At 50.6% G+C, this 16,307-nt stretch overlaps 12 non-coding genes and 2 pseudogenes across 12 annotated transcripts; all 14 read right to left on the bottom strand.

The window, feature by feature from the left end:
- Positions 1-336: 336 nt before the first annotated feature.
- LOC141310944 (U2 spliceosomal RNA) lies at positions 337-527 on the bottom strand. Its single transcript, XR_012348420.1, has one exon. It is a non-coding gene; the product is annotated as a U2 spliceosomal RNA (small nuclear RNA).
- Positions 528-1,478: 951 nt separating this feature from the next.
- LOC141310743 (U1 spliceosomal RNA) lies at positions 1,479-1,642 on the bottom strand. The gene has a single exon (XR_012348222.1). It is a non-coding gene; the product is annotated as a U1 spliceosomal RNA (small nuclear RNA).
- A 366-nt stretch (positions 1,643-2,008) lies between these two features.
- Positions 2,009-2,180, bottom strand: LOC141311002 (U2 spliceosomal RNA; annotated as a pseudogene).
- A 5,357-nt stretch (positions 2,181-7,537) lies between these two features.
- LOC141311005 (U2 spliceosomal RNA) lies at positions 7,538-7,739 on the bottom strand (annotated as a pseudogene).
- Positions 7,740-8,690: 951 nt separating this feature from the next.
- On the bottom strand, positions 8,691-8,854 carry LOC141310742 (U1 spliceosomal RNA). The gene has a single exon (XR_012348221.1). It is a non-coding gene; the product is annotated as a U1 spliceosomal RNA (small nuclear RNA).
- A 366-nt stretch (positions 8,855-9,220) lies between these two features.
- LOC141310943 (U2 spliceosomal RNA) lies at positions 9,221-9,411 on the bottom strand. The gene has a single exon (XR_012348419.1). It is a non-coding gene; the product is annotated as a U2 spliceosomal RNA (small nuclear RNA).
- Positions 9,412-10,362: 951 nt separating this feature from the next.
- LOC141310741 (U1 spliceosomal RNA) lies at positions 10,363-10,526 on the bottom strand. Its single transcript, XR_012348220.1, has one exon. It is a non-coding gene; the product is annotated as a U1 spliceosomal RNA (small nuclear RNA).
- Positions 10,527-10,892: 366 nt separating this feature from the next.
- On the bottom strand, positions 10,893-11,083 carry LOC141310942 (U2 spliceosomal RNA). The gene has a single exon (XR_012348418.1). It is a non-coding gene; the product is annotated as a U2 spliceosomal RNA (small nuclear RNA).
- A 953-nt stretch (positions 11,084-12,036) lies between these two features.
- Positions 12,037-12,200, bottom strand: LOC141310740 (U1 spliceosomal RNA). Its single transcript, XR_012348219.1, has one exon. It is a non-coding gene; the product is annotated as a U1 spliceosomal RNA (small nuclear RNA).
- A 372-nt stretch (positions 12,201-12,572) lies between these two features.
- On the bottom strand, positions 12,573-12,763 carry LOC141310941 (U2 spliceosomal RNA). Its single transcript, XR_012348417.1, has one exon. It is a non-coding gene; the product is annotated as a U2 spliceosomal RNA (small nuclear RNA).
- Positions 12,764-13,714: 951 nt separating this feature from the next.
- On the bottom strand, positions 13,715-13,878 carry LOC141310739 (U1 spliceosomal RNA). The gene has a single exon (XR_012348217.1). It is a non-coding gene; the product is annotated as a U1 spliceosomal RNA (small nuclear RNA).
- Positions 13,879-14,244: 366 nt separating this feature from the next.
- On the bottom strand, positions 14,245-14,435 carry LOC141310940 (U2 spliceosomal RNA). Its single transcript, XR_012348415.1, has one exon. It is a non-coding gene; the product is annotated as a U2 spliceosomal RNA (small nuclear RNA).
- A 949-nt stretch (positions 14,436-15,384) lies between these two features.
- On the bottom strand, positions 15,385-15,548 carry LOC141310738 (U1 spliceosomal RNA). Its single transcript, XR_012348216.1, has one exon. It is a non-coding gene; the product is annotated as a U1 spliceosomal RNA (small nuclear RNA).
- Positions 15,549-15,914: 366 nt separating this feature from the next.
- LOC141310939 (U2 spliceosomal RNA) lies at positions 15,915-16,105 on the bottom strand. The gene has a single exon (XR_012348414.1). It is a non-coding gene; the product is annotated as a U2 spliceosomal RNA (small nuclear RNA).
- Between the last annotated feature and the right edge of the window lie 202 nt (positions 16,106-16,307).

Raw genomic sequence — 16,307 nt, 5'->3', positions numbered from 1 at the left:
CTTCCCTGTCTACCATCCTTATCAACGGTGACCCCCATCCCAAGCAAAGGAAGGGCGGGTGCCCTGCGTTGACCAAGCGTCTTCTTCTTCTCTTGCTTAATGGCGGATCGCAAACAACTTTTAGGTGCATCGCGCCACCCGCTGCACAGAAGTGTGTAACATCACGTCGTTTGAGCGTTCTTGTGTTCTATTTATTAGCCCAGAGTTTTTACCCCACCTCATTATCAGAAGACTCCAAAGACTTCAGATGGGCGTGCCGGGTGGGGAGACCTCAAGAAACGGGAAGCACGGCTTTGAACCCGACGTCACCGGCTCTGCTATTAGACACAAAAATAGGGAAAGCGCACCGTTCCTGGAAACACTGCAATACCAGGCCGATGCATGGAGTGGACGGAGCAAGCCCCGGCTCCAGCTCCCTGATCCAAAAATCAATTTAATATGCAGTCCCCGGGTAGGGGACGTATCAGATATTAAACTGATAAGAACAGATACTACACTTGATCTTAGCCAAAAGGCCGAGAAGCGATGCCGTTGTGAGGCGGCGGGGAGGAAGCCGGAAACAGCGGCGGCCACCTCGGCCGCGGGCGGTCGCAGAGCCCTGAAACGTCGGGGGACGGCAGTACCCACCCCCGCCCGCAACGTCACCGAGCCTCGCCCCGATCGGCCGGGCGGTGGCGCTGCAGCGATGGAGAGTACGGCATCGCTCGTAACTCCCAAACGGTTTGTCGCAGAGCCACGTGCCTCGTGTCATCGGAATCCTTGGCTCGAGCCGGACGAGAAGCAGGCCTCGGATTCGCTCGTCGCACTGACGAAATTTTCGGCTATTTTGGATTTCGTCGAAAACCTACTTTTGCAAACCAGCGCTAGGCATTTGGCCCAGTCCGACCCGGAGCAGTGCAGAAAGATTCCCTGGAGTCTGACTGTCAATAATGATCCAAAAAACCCGGAAATTTCCATTCACCCTGGCGAGGGGACCCCAAAACGTTGGAAGGTCGTGTGGCCGAGTTTGCTAAAATGGCTATAACTCCCGCAAGGAATGAGATCGGTTCACCCAAATCGGCACACCTGTGCAGGGGCTCGGTCTGTGGTCAGGTGTAAAGGGGCGCTGCGACTGGCCACTTGGTGGCGCTGTAAGGTCAAAAAAAATAGGAAAAGGATACAAAAAGGACAGCCAAACAAACACGCAAACAGCTACAGCTACGCAACGCTTAGTCCAAACAAAAAGCGAGGTCTGTGAGAAATTTGAACTGAAACGCCCCCCAGGGGGCGATCTTTCAAGACCGCGAGTGACTTTGTTTTCACGCACAACACACACACACACACCAGGTGACAGACCTCCTCACTCTGAACAACTCTCTAAACCATTGATCATCCAGGAAAAAAAAGAGATAAAGACCAAACCACAGCAAAACAAACAAACAAACGAAAAAAGAGACAAAAACCCAACAAAAACATCTGCCTTTTCAAACCAACAAATCCAGGGGAGAGCGCGAACGCAGTCCCCCACTACCATAAATTATGCAGTCGAGATTCCCACATTTGGGGAATTCGCAGGGGTCAGCACGGCCGGAGTGCAATGGACGAGCCTCGCCCTGGGTGAACCACCTTCTTGATCATGGTGTCTCCCCTGCCAGGTAAGTATGAAGCTTTAGGCCGCCTGTCAGAGGAACCGCTTCCCTGTCTACCATCCTTATCAACGGTGACCCCCATCCCAAGCAAAGGAAGGGCGGGTGCCCTGCGTTGACCAAGCGTCTTCTTCTTCTCTTGCTTAATGGCGGATCGCAAACAACTTTTAGGTGCATCGCGCCACCCGCTGCACAGAAGTGTGTAACATCACGTCGTTTGAGCGTTCTTGTGTTCTATTTATTAGCCCAGAGTTTTTACCCCACCTCATTATCAGAAGACTCCAAAGACTTCAGATGGGCGTGCCGGGTGGGGAGACCTCAAGAAACGGGAAGCACGGCTTTGAACCCGACGTCACCGGCTCTGCTATTAGACACAAAAATAGGGAAAGCGCACCGTTCCTGGAAACACTGCAATACCAGGCCGATGCATGGAGTGGACGGAGCAAGCCCCGGCTCCAGCTCCCTGATCCAAAAATCAATTTAATATGCAGTCCCCGGGTAGGGGACGTATCAGATATTAAACTGATAAGAACAGATTTTTTCTTTCGAAAATGTTTTATTGTCACCATTTTCACACATACATTTTTCTTTTAATACACATTTTTAACAACAAGCATGAATAAATAGAATAAATAGAATAAATACACATGGTTTAAAAGGAAAATACACTTTGGATAAAAACAGAATATGCTTTTAAAACCATTGTGTTTGCTTGTTTTAAAAGTCCATGTTGTTGTGTGTGTTAAAATGTGTGAGTGTTAAAACATAAAATACAGATTTAAAATGACCACAAGCATCTTATACAACAAAACACAATAAAAACACCAATTAAAAGACTTTAAAAGTCATCTCTTGTGCAAAACCGGGGGTGAGTCCTTATCAAGCATGTCATCACCCCACTCCCCGGAACAGGCCAGTGCGATGTTATTGCCTGGGCTCAGCGGAGATCCCCTCTCCTCCGGCCCGCTGGCCCGCTGTTCCCGTAGCCAGAGTGGTGAGGGTGCATCTACGGGCGGCCAGGGACGGTGGCGGCCGGGACCCTCCCGGTGCGACCCCGGCCCCCTCGTCCGAATATCGTCGCCCGGTACTCCTGCAGCATTGATGTTACCTTTAGCTCGCATGCATGGAGGGGTACCGTAACGCGCTTCCCCACCAGCAGATTTCTGGTGGCCCAGATGGCATCCTTGATGGCGTTAAGGGTGAGCCAGAGCGAGGTAAATTCCTGTGCTGTCAAGTCCTTCAAGCCCCGGCCCACCCCAAGGATGGCGAGCTGGTACCCTATCTGGGCCCCACCTGCCGGTAGGCACGGGAAATACAGGGGGCCGGTCTTGGCCCACAGGTCCCGCGCAGCGCCGCACTCCCAGAGCAGATGCCGCACGGTCTCCGGGGAGTTGCATCCGGACCGTGGGCATATCGGATTTCTGGCCATGCCTCTGGAGTGCATAACCGCCCTGACCGGGAGGATCTCATGAGCCACCATCCACGACAAGTCTTTGTGCCTGTTCTGGAGAGCGGGGTGAGCAGCGTTCCTCCAAACTTGTTTGGCCTCACGTAATGTGAGGCCTGGAACTGGACTCACCGGTTCCCGGTCCTGCACAAGAGAGACAAGATGCTTGTGGTTGGTTAAAATGGTGACATCTTGCTGCTCTAAAAGGTATCTCTTTAAAAACTTTTTGATAAAACTATATTCGTAGGGCAAGTTAAAAGACACTGGGCATTTTAAATCTACAGGTAAAATTTTTAAGCTCCTTAGGTAAGACCCCATCCAAAATCGTGTCATTGCAGCAGTTTTGTTTTCTTTGGATGGGGTCGTGGCATATCTAAAATGCAGGGCGGTGAAGTAGCTCCCTAAAAACAGGTGAGGGTCTGGGAGGCCTTTTCCACCATTCTCTGGTCTTTTCTTCACGATTTTCCTCTTCAAGCGCTCCCACTTGGACCCCCACAGAAAGTAAAACACCGCCCTCTCCAACTGTGCCAGGAACCTTCGTGGTGGACTAAAAACAGAACAGACAAGTAAAATCAGTGGTAAAATCACAGATTTAAAAATTAAAACCTTGCCTTCAAAAGTCATCTGTCTTAGTCCCCAAAAACCCAGTTTTTGCCTGACTTTCCCTAACATGTCAGTCCAGTTGTCCCGTCCACCTCCCTCTTTATCAAAATTTACGCCTAAAATCTTAAAATTTGTCTCTTTAAAATCTACGTCCAGTCCCCCTGTGTCAACTCCGTCCCACGGCCCGAAGAGCTGGGCCTCGGACTTGTTCCTGTTGAGCTTGGCGCCCGAGGCCCGACCGTACCAGTCAGTCAAGTCCATTGCTCTTCGTATAGATAAAATGTCCGTGGCTAAAAGAGTTACGTCGTCCATGTATAAAACACAGGTCGCCGTCAGTCCACCTGTCCCAGGAACGTCTAATCCTCTGATCCATTTATCCCTTCTCAAGATCTGTGCCAGTGGTTCGATACAAGACACATACAAAAGAGGAGATAAAGGACAACCCTGACGGACACCGCTGTGGATGTTTACAGCTTTAGACAGATGCCCATTTACAAGGATTTTGCTGACTAGGTCTTTGTACAGCAGTCCCACCCAGGCTATAAACCTCTTTGGAAAACCCATTTTTTGCAGTACCTGAAGCAGATACTGGTGCGAGACTCGATCAAATGCTTTTTCAAAATCTAGATTTAGGACTACTAGTCGAATATTTCTGTCTCTCGCGTAACAGATGGCATCTCTAATCAGCACTAGGCTGTCTGTTATCTTTCTCCCTGGCACAGCACAAGCTTGATCCGGGTGGATCACGTCCTCTAAAACAGTCGACATACGTGTCGCTAAAACTTTGCTAAAAATCTTACAATCAAAATTTAAAAGCGTAATAGGTCTCCAGTTCTTTAAGTCAGTCCGGTCGCCTTTTTTATGGAGTAAAGAAACTATCCCTATTCTGAAACTGTCTGGAAGTCTGTCGAGGGTCTCAAACTCTTTAAAAATTGTCAGTAAGTCATGTGCTAAAATGTCCCAAAAAGTTAGATAAAACTCTAGGGGAAGTCCATCTGCTCCCGGGGACTTCCCCCTCTTAAAACCTTTAAGAGCTTTTTGTATTTCTAAAATGGTCAACTCCTGGGATAAAAGCACGTTTTTACTGTCCACCCTTTTGTCTAAAAAATTTAAAACTTCCATTACGGTGTCATTGTGCACTTCTTTAAAACTATATAGCCCCTCGTAAAAATGTTCCACACCCTCTAAAATTTCTTTTGTTGTCTTTACCTCCCTCCCTCCTGTTTTTACACTGGTTATCTTCCCACCCCTACTTAAAATCTTTTTAAAAAAATATCTAGTGCACTTTTCACCTTCTTCTGTTTCTCTTTCTTTACTTCTTAAAATGACCCCTTTACTTTGTATATTAGCTAAGACTGACATTTCATTTTTGACCTCTTTCACTTCATTTGTAAAATCAAAACCATTATTTAAAAGATTAAAATACCTTTGTAGTCTTTTTTGCAACCCCATCATGCGTCTCTTTTCTTTATGTTTCTTTTGTTTACCTACCTTCTTAAAAAACTGTCTCGTCCGGTCCTTAACCATCTCCCACCACTGTGCACGTGTGTCATACATGTCTTGGAGGGTCTGCCATTGGCTGAACTGTTCCCTATATTCCTTAACTACATCCTCTTCTTCCAATAGGGAACAGTTCAGCTTCCACAGCCCTCCCCCTACCGTCACACCAGTGGGGAGTGAAAGGGTGCAAGACAGCCTCATGTGATCTGAGAAAAAGAGGGGGGTTAATGTAGCATCAGTCGGCGGGCAGTCCCTTGTAAAAACATAGTCGATTCGAGAGGCTCTGGTGCAGTCACCACTGAACCAGGTGAAGCCCTCCTCTCTTTGATGCAGATTTTTAAAACAGTCGACTAGGTTAAAATCTCTAACTAAAGCCTGCAATAAAACCGACGTTTTGTCTACTTTAAAATCTTCTCCTACCCTCTTCCTGTCTTTTTTAGTTAAAACACAGTTAAAATCCCCTGCCACTATTAGGGGAGTTCTACCTAACATGTGGGGTTGCAAGTCTTCTAAAAGCTCATATCTTTTATTTTTTTCCGTAAAACCATATACATTAAGAACATTAAAATCCCTGTCTAAAAAGGTCATATTTGCTAAAAGTGCCCGCCCTTCCCTCACCACTGTGCTGCCCTTCACCAAGATGTTAGGATTATTGATTAAAACCGCAACTCCGTCGTTTTTATTAAAATTTGAACCACTCCATATGGAGGGTCCAGATGGCCAGAGCTCCTCCAACTTCTTGTACCTGGTTAAAAAGGGCAGAGAACACTCTTGCAATAAAAACAAATCTGACTTAAAAGTTTTTAAAAAGGACAAAATGCTCTGTGCTCTAAGAGTGGACCTCACACTTCTTACATTGATGGTAGAGATGGTGAGGGCCATGAGCAGTGTGGTTAAAAAGATATGAGATAAAAAGAAAACAAGCATTAAAAGACTACAAAGGTACAATTAAAATCATGTTACGTCTTGTTTCATTTTCCCTTTCCTTTTCCCAGAGGAACTGGGATCAGGCAGGAAAATGCTCGACACCTCAGGTGTTACAGAGGGACCCTCTTGTAGCTCCTTTGGTGACGATGTTCTTAGCTTAAAGTGCAAAAAGGACACCTCATTTGGGGACTCTAGGGGCCACATGCGCTCCTGACCTTCTGAGTCAGAACTCTCAGGAAGATGTGCTGCCCTAGCTTTTTTCTCCTCTGTTTCAAACAAAGGAGATCCCGCGGGTCTCTTTTGCACTTGAGCATTTGGGAGTGAACATTCAGTCTCACTCCCACTATCCTCCCCACTAACCTCAGAGACGGTTTTTAGGGAGGAAGCCGTTTCCTCCTCTTCCTCCTCCATTTTGCCTCCATTTTCCTCTTGTTGAGGAGTGGCTTCCTCCCTCTGTTCGTTTGCCTCCGCCCCTGTGGCCGCCCCACTTCCTCCTTCCTGTCCAATCCCTGAGGTTGGCGGGAGATTTGAATCTCCCGCCAAAACCTCAGGACCCGCCTCCTCGTTAGTTTGCTGTTCCGGTGGGGCGGCCATTTTGTTGCCTTTCAGTTTGTTGGCAAAACTCTTAGGGCAATCTCTGTAGAGATGATTTGTCTCACCACAAAGATTGCACCGTCTGCCAATGGTACATTCATCAAAGACATGACCAATTCCTCTACACTTTCCACATATTAGCTCCTGGCATGCATCGGCTAAATGTCCCGCTCTGTGATCGCTTCTCGGCCTTTTGGCTAAGATCACGTGTCTGGTCATACGGTTGGGTTGCGATCGCCTCTTGGAGGTTTTTTTGGCTTTTGTCATTCAGTGACTTTTGTCCTAAACTTCCAGGAGGTACATTGGCTGCGCCTATTTTATCCGGACGATTCGGTTTTCGAGGATTCCCTTGGTTTTAAGGTAAGTTATCTATTTATTGTTTTAAAGTTTTTGTGTGTTTTTAAGTGCTGTTGGTGCCTCCATCATGTCGGCTGCCCGTGCCGGCGTGCGGAGGCACCACAGCGTGCGTTTTCTTTTTAAAGAGGTTGATGGTAAGCTCCTGGGGTTGTCACGTCTTGACTTCTCCAGGAAGCTGATCCAGAAAACCCTCACTTTTAAACCGGAAGAGCTACACTGCATTGTCACTTTACCACAGAACAAAGGATTTGATGTCAGTTTTAAGACTGCTTCTCTGTTAAATGAGTTTTGGCATAGGTTTGAGGCACGTAAGGCCCAGTTTTCTATGTTCACTGTGGAAAAACTTTCAGACAATTCACTAAAAACTGTGATTGTCAGAATGTTTAATGAAACAGTGAGTGGAGATGACATTTGTGTCTGGTTGGGCAGATATTGCACTGTTCGGAGTCAGCCAGTCAAAGTTGTAGATGAAGATGGTATTTGGAATTGCTCCTGGCGAATTCCCATCAAACAATGGGAAGATGCCGGGGGCTACCAGGGCCTGAAGCATCTGCCATCAATGATTGTGTTGGGTGAGAACAGAGGCTACATTCATTACCAAGGTATGCCAAAATTATGTCGGAAGTGTGGACAACTGATAAGAACAGATACTACACTTGATCTTAGCCAAAAGGCCGAGAAGCGATGCCGTTGTGAGGCGGCGGGGAGGAAGCCGGAAACAGCGGCGGCCACCTCGGCCGCGGGCGGTCGCAGAGCCCTGAAACGTCGGGGGACGGCAGTACCCACCCCCGCCCGCAACGTCACCGAGCCTCGCCCCGATCGGCCGGGCGGTGGCGCTGCAGCGATGGAGAGTACGGCATCGCTCGTAACTCCCAAACGGTTTGTCGCAGAGCCACGTGCCTCGTGTCATCGGAATCCTTGGCTCGAGCCGGACGAGAAGCAGGCCTCGGATTCGCTCGTCGCACTGACGAAATTTTCGGCTATTTTGGATTTCGTCGAAAACCTACTTTTGCAAACCAGCGCTAGGCATTTGGCCCAGTCCGACCCGGAGCAGTGCAGAAAGATTCCCTGGAGTCTGACTGTCAATAATGATCCAAAAAACCCGGAAATTTCCATTCACCCTGGCGAGGGGACCCCAAAACGTTGGAAGGTCGTGTGGCCGAGTTTGCTAAAATGGCTATAACTCCCGCAAGGAATGAGATCGGTTCACCCAAATCGGCACACCTGTGCAGGGGCTCGGTCTGTGGTCAGGTGTAAAGGGGCGCTGCGACTGGCCACTTGGTGGCGCTGTAAGGTCAAAAAAAATAGGAAAAGGATACAAAAAGGACAGCCAAACAAACACGCAAACAGCTACAGCTACGCAACGCTTAGTCCAAACAAAAAGCGAGGTCTGTGAGAAATTTGAACTGAAACGCCCCCCAGGGGGCGATCTTTCAAGACCGCGAGTGACTTTGTTTTCACGCACAACACACACACACACACCAGGTGACAGACCTCCTCACTCTGAACAACTCTCTAAACCATTGATCATCCAGGAAAAAAAAGAGATAAAGACCAAACCACAGCAAAACAAACAAACAAACGAAAAAAGAGACAAAAACCCAACAAAAACATCTGCCTTTTCAAACCAACAAATCCAGGGGAGAGCGCGAACGCAGTCCCCCACTACCATAAATTATGCAGTCGAGATTCCCACATTTGGGGAATTCGCAGGGGTCAGCACGGCCGGAGTGCAATGGACGAGCCTCGCCCTGGGTGAACCACCTTCTTGATCATGGTGTCTCCCCTGCCAGGTAAGTATGAAGCTTTAGGCCGCCTGTCAGAGGAACCGCTTCCCTGTCTACCATCCTTATCAACGGTGACCCCCATCCCAAGCAAAGGAAGGGCGGGTGCCCTGCGTTGACCAAGCGTCTTCTTCTTCTCTTGCTTAATGGCGGATCGCAAACAACTTTTAGGTGCATCGCGCCACCCGCTGCACAGAAGTGTGTAACATCACGTCGTTTGAGCGTTCTTGTGTTCTATTTATTAGCCCAGAGTTTTTACCCCACCTCATTATCAGAAGACTCCAAAGACTTCAGATGGGCGTGCCGGGTGGGGAGACCTCAAGAAACGGGAAGCACGGCTTTGAACCCGACGTCACCGGCTCTGCTATTAGACACAAAAATAGGGAAAGCGCACCGTTCCTGGAAACACTGCAATACCAGGCCGATGCATGGAGTGGACGGAGCAAGCCCCGGCTCCAGCTCCCTGATCCAAAAATCAATTTAATATGCAGTCCCCGGGTAGGGGACGTATCAGATATTAAACTGATAAGAACAGATACTACACTTGATCTTAGCCAAAAGGCCGAGAAGCGATGCCGTTGTGAGGCGGCGGGGAGGAAGCCGGAAACAGCGGCGGCCACCTCGGCCGCGGGCGGTCGCAGAGCCCTGAAACGTCGGGGGACGGCAGTACCCACCCCCGCCCGCAACGTCACCGAGCCTCGCCCCGATCGGCCGGGCGGTGGCGCTGCAGCGATGGAGAGTACGGCATCGCTCGTAACTCCCAAACGGTTTGTCGCAGAGCCACGTGCCTCGTGTCATCGGAATCCTTGGCTCGAGCCGGACGAGAAGCAGGCCTCGGATTCGCTCGTCGCACTGACGAAATTTTCGGCTATTTTGGATTTCGTCGAAAACCTACTTTTGCAAACCAGCGCTAGGCATTTGGCCCAGTCCGACCCGGAGCAGTGCAGAAAGATTCCCTGGAGTCTGACTGTCAATAATGATCCAAAAAACCCGGAAATTTCCATTCACCCTGGCGAGGGGACCCCAAAACGTTGGAAGGTCGTGTGGCCGAGTTTGCTAAAATGGCTATAACTCCCGCAAGGAATGAGATCGGTTCACCCAAATCGGCACACCTGTGCAGGGGCTCGGTCTGTGGTCAGGTGTAAAGGGGCGCTGCGACTGGCCACTTGGTGGCGCTGTAAGGTCAAAAAAAATAGGAAAAGGATACAAAAAGGACAGCCAAACAAACACGCAAACAGCTACAGCTACGCAACGCTTAGTCCAAACAAAAAGCGAGGTCTGTGAGAAATTTGAACTGAAACGCCCCCCAGGGGGCGATCTTTCAAGACCGCGAGTGACTTTGTTTTCACGCACAACACACACACACACACCAGGTGACAGACCTCCTCACTCTGAACAACTCTCTAAACCATTGATCATCCAGGAAAAAAAAGAGATAAAGACCAAACCACAGCAAAACAAACAAACAAACGAAAAAAGAGACAAAAACCCAACAAAAACATCTGCCTTTTCAAACCAACAAATCCAGGGGAGAGCGCGAACGCAGTCCCCCACTACCATAAATTATGCAGTCGAGATTCCCACATTTGGGGAATTCGCAGGGGTCAGCACGGCCGGAGTGCAATGGACGAGCCTCGCCCTGGGTGAACCACCTTCTTGATCATGGTGTCTCCCCTGCCAGGTAAGTATGAAGCTTTAGGCCGCCTGTCAGAGGAACCGCTTCCCTGTCTACCATCCTTATCAACGGTGACCCCCATCCCAAGCAAAGGAAGGGCGGGTGCCCTGCGTTGACCAAGCGTCTTCTTCTTCTCTTGCTTAATGGCGGATCGCAAACAACTTTTAGGTGCATCGCGCCACCCGCTGCACAGAAGTGTGTAACATCACGTCGTTTGAGCGTTCTTGTGTTCTATTTATTAGCCCAGAGTTTTTACCCCACCTCATTATCAGAAGACTCCAAAGACTTCAGATGGGCGTGCCGGGTGGGGAGACCTCAAGAAACGGGAAGCACGGCTTTGAACCCGACGTCACCGGCTCTGCTATTAGACACAAAAATAGGGAAAGCGCACCGTTCCTGGAAACACTGCAATACCAGGCCGATGCATGGAGTGGACGGAGCAAGCCCCGGCTCCAGCTCCCTGATCCAAAAATCAATTTAATATGCAGTCCCCGGGTAGGGGACGTATCAGATATTAAACTGATAAGAACAGATACTACACTTGATCTTAGCCAAAAGGCCGAGAAGCGATGCCGTTGTGAGGCGGCGGGGAGGAAGCCGGAAACAGCGGCGGCCACCTCGGCCGCGGGCGGTCGCAGAGCCCTGAAACGTCGGGGGACGGCAGTACCCACCCCCGCCCGCAACGTCACCGAGCCTCGCCCCGATCGGCCGGGCGGTGGCGCTGCAGCGATGGAGAGTACGGCATCGCTCGTAACTCCCAAACGGTTTGTCGCAGAGCCACGTGCCTCGTGTCATCGGAATCCTTGGCTCGAGCCGGACGAGAAGCAGGCCTCGGATTCGCTCGTCGCACTGACGAAATTTTCGGCTATTTTGGATTTCGTCGAAAACCTACTTTTGCAAACCAGCGCTAGGCATTTGGCCCAGTCCGACCCGGAGCAGTGCAGAAAGATTCCCTGGAGTCTGACTGTCAATAATGATCCAAAAAACCCGGAAATTTCCATTCACCCTGGCGAGGGGACCCCAAAACGTTGGAAGGTCGTGTGGCCGAGTTTGCTAAAATGGCTATAACTCCCGCAAGGAATGAGATCGGTTCACCCAAATCGGCACACCTGTGCAGGGGCTCGGTCTGTGGTCAGGTGTAAAGGGGCGCTGCGACTGGCCACTTGGTGGCGCTGTAAGGTCAAAAAAAATAGGAAAAGGATACAAAAAGGACAGCCAAACAAACACGCAAACAGCTACAGCTACGCAACGCTTAGTCCAAACAAAAAGCGAGGTCTGTGAGAAATTTGAACTGAAACGCCCCCCAGGGGGCGATCTTTCAAGACCGCGAGTGACTTTGTTTTCACGCACAACACACACACACACACACCAGGTGACAGACCTCCTCACTCTGAACAACTCTCTAAACCATTGATCATCCAGGAAAAAAAAGAGATAAAGACCAAACCACAGCAAAACAAACAAACAAACGAAAAAAGAGACAAAAACCCAACAAAAACATCTGCCTTTTCAAACCAACAAATCCAGGGGAGAGCGCGAACGCAGTCCCCCACTACCATAAATTATGCAGTCGAGATTCCCACATTTGGGGAATTCGCAGGGGTCAGCACGGCCGGAGTGCAATGGACGAGCCTCGCCCTGGGTGAACCACCTTCTTGATCATGGTGTCTCCCCTGCCAGGTAAGTATGAAGATGAAGCTTTAGGCCGCCTGTCAGAGGAACCGCTTCCCTGTCTACCATCCTTATCAACGGTGACCCCCATCCCAAGCAAAGGAAGGGCGGGTGCCCTGCGTTGACCAAGCGTCTTCTTCTTCTCTTGCTTAATGGCGGATCGCAAACAACTTTTAGGTGCATCGCGCCACCCGCTGCACAGAAGTGTGTAACATCACGTCGTTTGAGCGTTCTTGTGTTCTATTTATTAGCCCAGAGTTTTTACCCCACCTCATTATCAGAAGACTCCAAAGACTTCAGATGGGCGTGCCGGGTGGGGAGACCTCAAGAAACGGGAAGCACGGCTTTGAACCCGACGTCACCGGCTCTGCTATTAGACACAAAAATAGGGAAAGCGCACCGTTCCTGGAAACACTGCAATACCAGGCCGATGCATGGAGTGGACGGAGCAAGCCCCGGCTCCAGCTCCCTGATCCAAAAATCAATTTAATATGCAGTCCCCGGGTAGGGGACGTATCAGATATTAAACTGATAAGAACAGATACTACACTTGATCTTAGCCAAAAGGCCGAGAAGCGATGCCGTTGTGAGGCGGCGGGGAGGAAGCCGGAAACAGCGGCGGCCACCTCGGCCGCGGGCGGTCGCAGAGCCCTGAAACGTCGGGGGACGGCAGTACCCACCCCCGCCCGCAACGTCACCGAGCCTCGCCCCGATCGGCCGGGCGGTGGCGCTGCAGCGATGGAGAGTACGGCATCGCTCGTAACTCCCAAACGGTTTGTCGCAGAGCCACGTGCCTCGTGTCATCGGAATCCTTGGCTCGAGCCGGACGAGAAGCAGGCCTCGGATTCGCTCGTCGCACTGACGAAATTTTCGGCTATTTTGGATTTCGTCGAAAACCTACTTTTGCAAACCAGCGCTAGGCATTTGGCCCAGTCCGACCCGGAGCAGTGCAGAAAGATTCCCTGGAGTCTGACTGTCAATAATGATCCAAAAAACCCGGAAATTTCCATTCACCCTGGCGAGGGGACCCCAAAACGTTGGAAGGTCGTGTGGCCGAGTTTGCTAAAATGGCTATAACTCCCGCAAGGAATGAGATCGGTTCACCCAAATCGGCACACCTGTGCAGGGGCTCGGTCTGTGGTCAGGTGTAAAGGGGCGCTGCGACTGGCCACTTGGTGGCGCTGTAAGGTCAAAAAAAATAGGAAAAGGATACAAAAAGGACAGCCAAACAAACACGCAAACAGCTACAGCTACGCAACGCTTAGTCCAAACAAAAAGCGAGGTCTGTGAGAAATTTGAACTGAAACGCCCCCCAGGGGGCGATCTTTCAAGACCGCGAGTGACTTTGTTTTCACGCACAACACACACACACACACCAGGTGACAGACCTCCTCACTCTGAACAACTCTCTAAACCATTGATCATCCAGGAAAAAAAAGAGATAAAGACCAAACCACAGCAAAACAAACAAACAAACGAAAAAAGAGACAAAAACCCAACAAAAACATCTGCCTTTTCAAACCAACAAATCCAGGGGAGAGCGCGAACGCAGTCCCCCACTACCATAAATTATGCAGTCGAGATTCCCACATTTGGGGAATTCGCAGGGGTCAGCACGGCCGGAGTGCAATGGACGAGCCTCGCCCTGGGTGAACCACCTTCTTGATCATGGTGTCTCCCCTGCCAGGTAAGTATGAAGCTTTAGGCCGCCTGTCAGAGGAACCGCTTCCCTGTCTACCATCCTTATCAACGGTGACCCCCATCCCAAGCAAAGGAAGGGCGGGTGCCCTGCGTTGACCAAGCGTCTTCTTCTTCTCTTGCTTAATGGCGGATCGCAAACAACTTTTAGGTGCATCGCGCCACCCGCTGCACAGAAGTGTGTAACATCACGTCGTTTGAGCGTTCTTGTGTTCTATTTATTAGCCCAGAGTTTTTACCCCACCTCATTATCAGAAGACTCCAAAGACTTCAGATGGGCGTGCCGGGTGGGGAGACCTCAAGAAACGGGAAGCACGGCTTTGAACCCGACGTCACCGGCTCTGCTATTAGACACAAAAATAGGGAAAGCGCACCGTTCCTGGAAACACTGCAATACCAGGCCGATGCATGGAGTGGACGGAGCAAGCCCCGGCTCCAGCTCCCTGATCCAAAAATCAATTTAATATGCAGTCCCCGGGTAGGGGACGTATCAGATATTAAACTGATAAGAACAGATACTACACTTGATCTTAGCCAAAAGGCCGAGAAGCGATGCCGTTGTGAGGCGGCGGGGAGGAAGCCGGAAACAGCGGCGGCCACCTCGGCCGCGGGCGGTCGCAGAGCCCTGAAACGTCGGGGGACGGCAGTACCCACCCCCGCCCGCAACGTCACCGAGCCTCGCCCCGATCGGCCGGGCGGTGGCGCTGCAGCGATGGAGAGTACGGCATCGCTCGTAACTCCCAAACGGTTTGTCGCAGAGCCACGTGCCTCGTGTCATCGGAATCCTTGGCTCGAGCCGGACGAGAAGCAGGCCTCGGATTCGCTCGTCGCACTGACGAAATTTTCGGCTATTTTGGATTTCGTCGAAAACCCTTTTGCAAACCAGCGCTAGGCATTTGGCCCAGTCCGACCCGGAGCAGTGCAGAAAGATTCCCTGGAGTCTGACTGTCAATAATGATCCAAAAAACCCGGAAATTTCCATTCACCCTGGCGAGGGGACCCCAAAACGTTGGAAGGTCGTGTGGCCGAGTTTGCTAAAATGGCTATAACTCCCGCAAGGAATGAGATCGGTTCACCCAAATCGGCACACCTGTGCAGGGGCTCGGTCTGTGGTCAGGTGTAAAGGGGCGCTGCGACTGGCCACTTGGTGGCGCTGTAAGGTCAAAAAAAATAGGAAAAGGATACAAAAAGGACAGCCAAACAAACACGCAAACAGCTACAGCTACGCAACGCTTAGTCCAAACAAAAAGCGAGGTCTGTGAGAAATTTGAACTGAAACGCCCCCCAGGGGGCGATCTTTCAAGACCGCGAGTGACTTTGTTTTCACGCACAACACACACACACACACCAGGTGACAGACCTCCTCACTCTGAACAACTCTCTAAACCATTGATCATCCAGGAAAAAAAAGAGATAAAGACCAAACCACAGCAAAACAAACAAACAAACGAAAAAAGAGACAAAAACCCAACAAAAACATCTGCCTTTTCAAACCAACAAATCCAGGGGAGAGCGCGAACGCAGTCCCCCACTACCATAAATTATGCAGTCGAGATTCCCACATTTGGGGAATTCGCAGGGGTCAGCACGGCCGGAGTGCAATGGACGAGCCTCGCCCTGGGTGAACCACCTTCTTGATCATGGTGTCTCCCCTGCCAGGTAAGTATGAAGCTTTAGGCCGCCTGTCAGAGGAACCGCTTCCCTGTCTACCATCCTTATCAACGGTGACCCCCATCCCAAGCAAAGGAAGGGCGGGTGCCCTGCGTTGACCAAGCGTCTTCTTCTTCTCTTGCTTAATGGCGGATCGCAAACAACTTTTAGGTGCATCGCGCCACCCGCTGCACAGAAGTGTGTAACATCACGTCGTTTGAGCGTTCTTGTGTTCTATTTATTAGCCCAGAGTTTTTACCCCACCTCATTATCAGAAGACTCCAAAGACTTCAGATGGGCGTGCCGGGTGGGGAGACCTCAAGAAACGGGAAGCACGGCTTTGAACCCGACGTCACCGGCTCTGCTATTAGACACAAAAATAGGGAAAGCGCACCGTTCCTGGAAACACTGCAATACCAGGCCGATGCATGGAGTGGACGGAGCAAGCCCCGGCTCCAGCTCCCTGATCCAAAAATCAATTTAATATGCAGTCCCCGGGTAGGGGACGTATCAGATATTAAACTGATAAGAACAGATACTACACTTGATCTTAGCCAAAAGGCCGAGAAGCGATGCCGTTGTGAGGCGGCGGGGAGGAAGCCGGAAACAGCGGCGGCCACCTCGGCCGCGGGCGGTCGCAGAGCCCTGAAACGTCGGGGGACGGCAGTACCCACCCCCGCCCGCAACGTCACCGAGCCTCGCCCCGATCGGCCGGGCGGTGGCGCTGCAGCGATGGAGAGTACGGCATCGCTCGTAACTCCCAAACGGTTTGTCGC

Source organism: Garra rufa, unplaced genomic scaffold (genome assembly GCF_049309525.1).
Source record: "Garra rufa unplaced genomic scaffold, GarRuf1.0 hap1_unplaced_003, whole genome shotgun sequence".
Lineage (NCBI taxonomy): Eukaryota > Metazoa > Chordata > Actinopteri > Cypriniformes > Cyprinidae > Garra > Garra rufa.
This window is presented reverse-complemented; position numbering and strand designations above follow the sequence as displayed.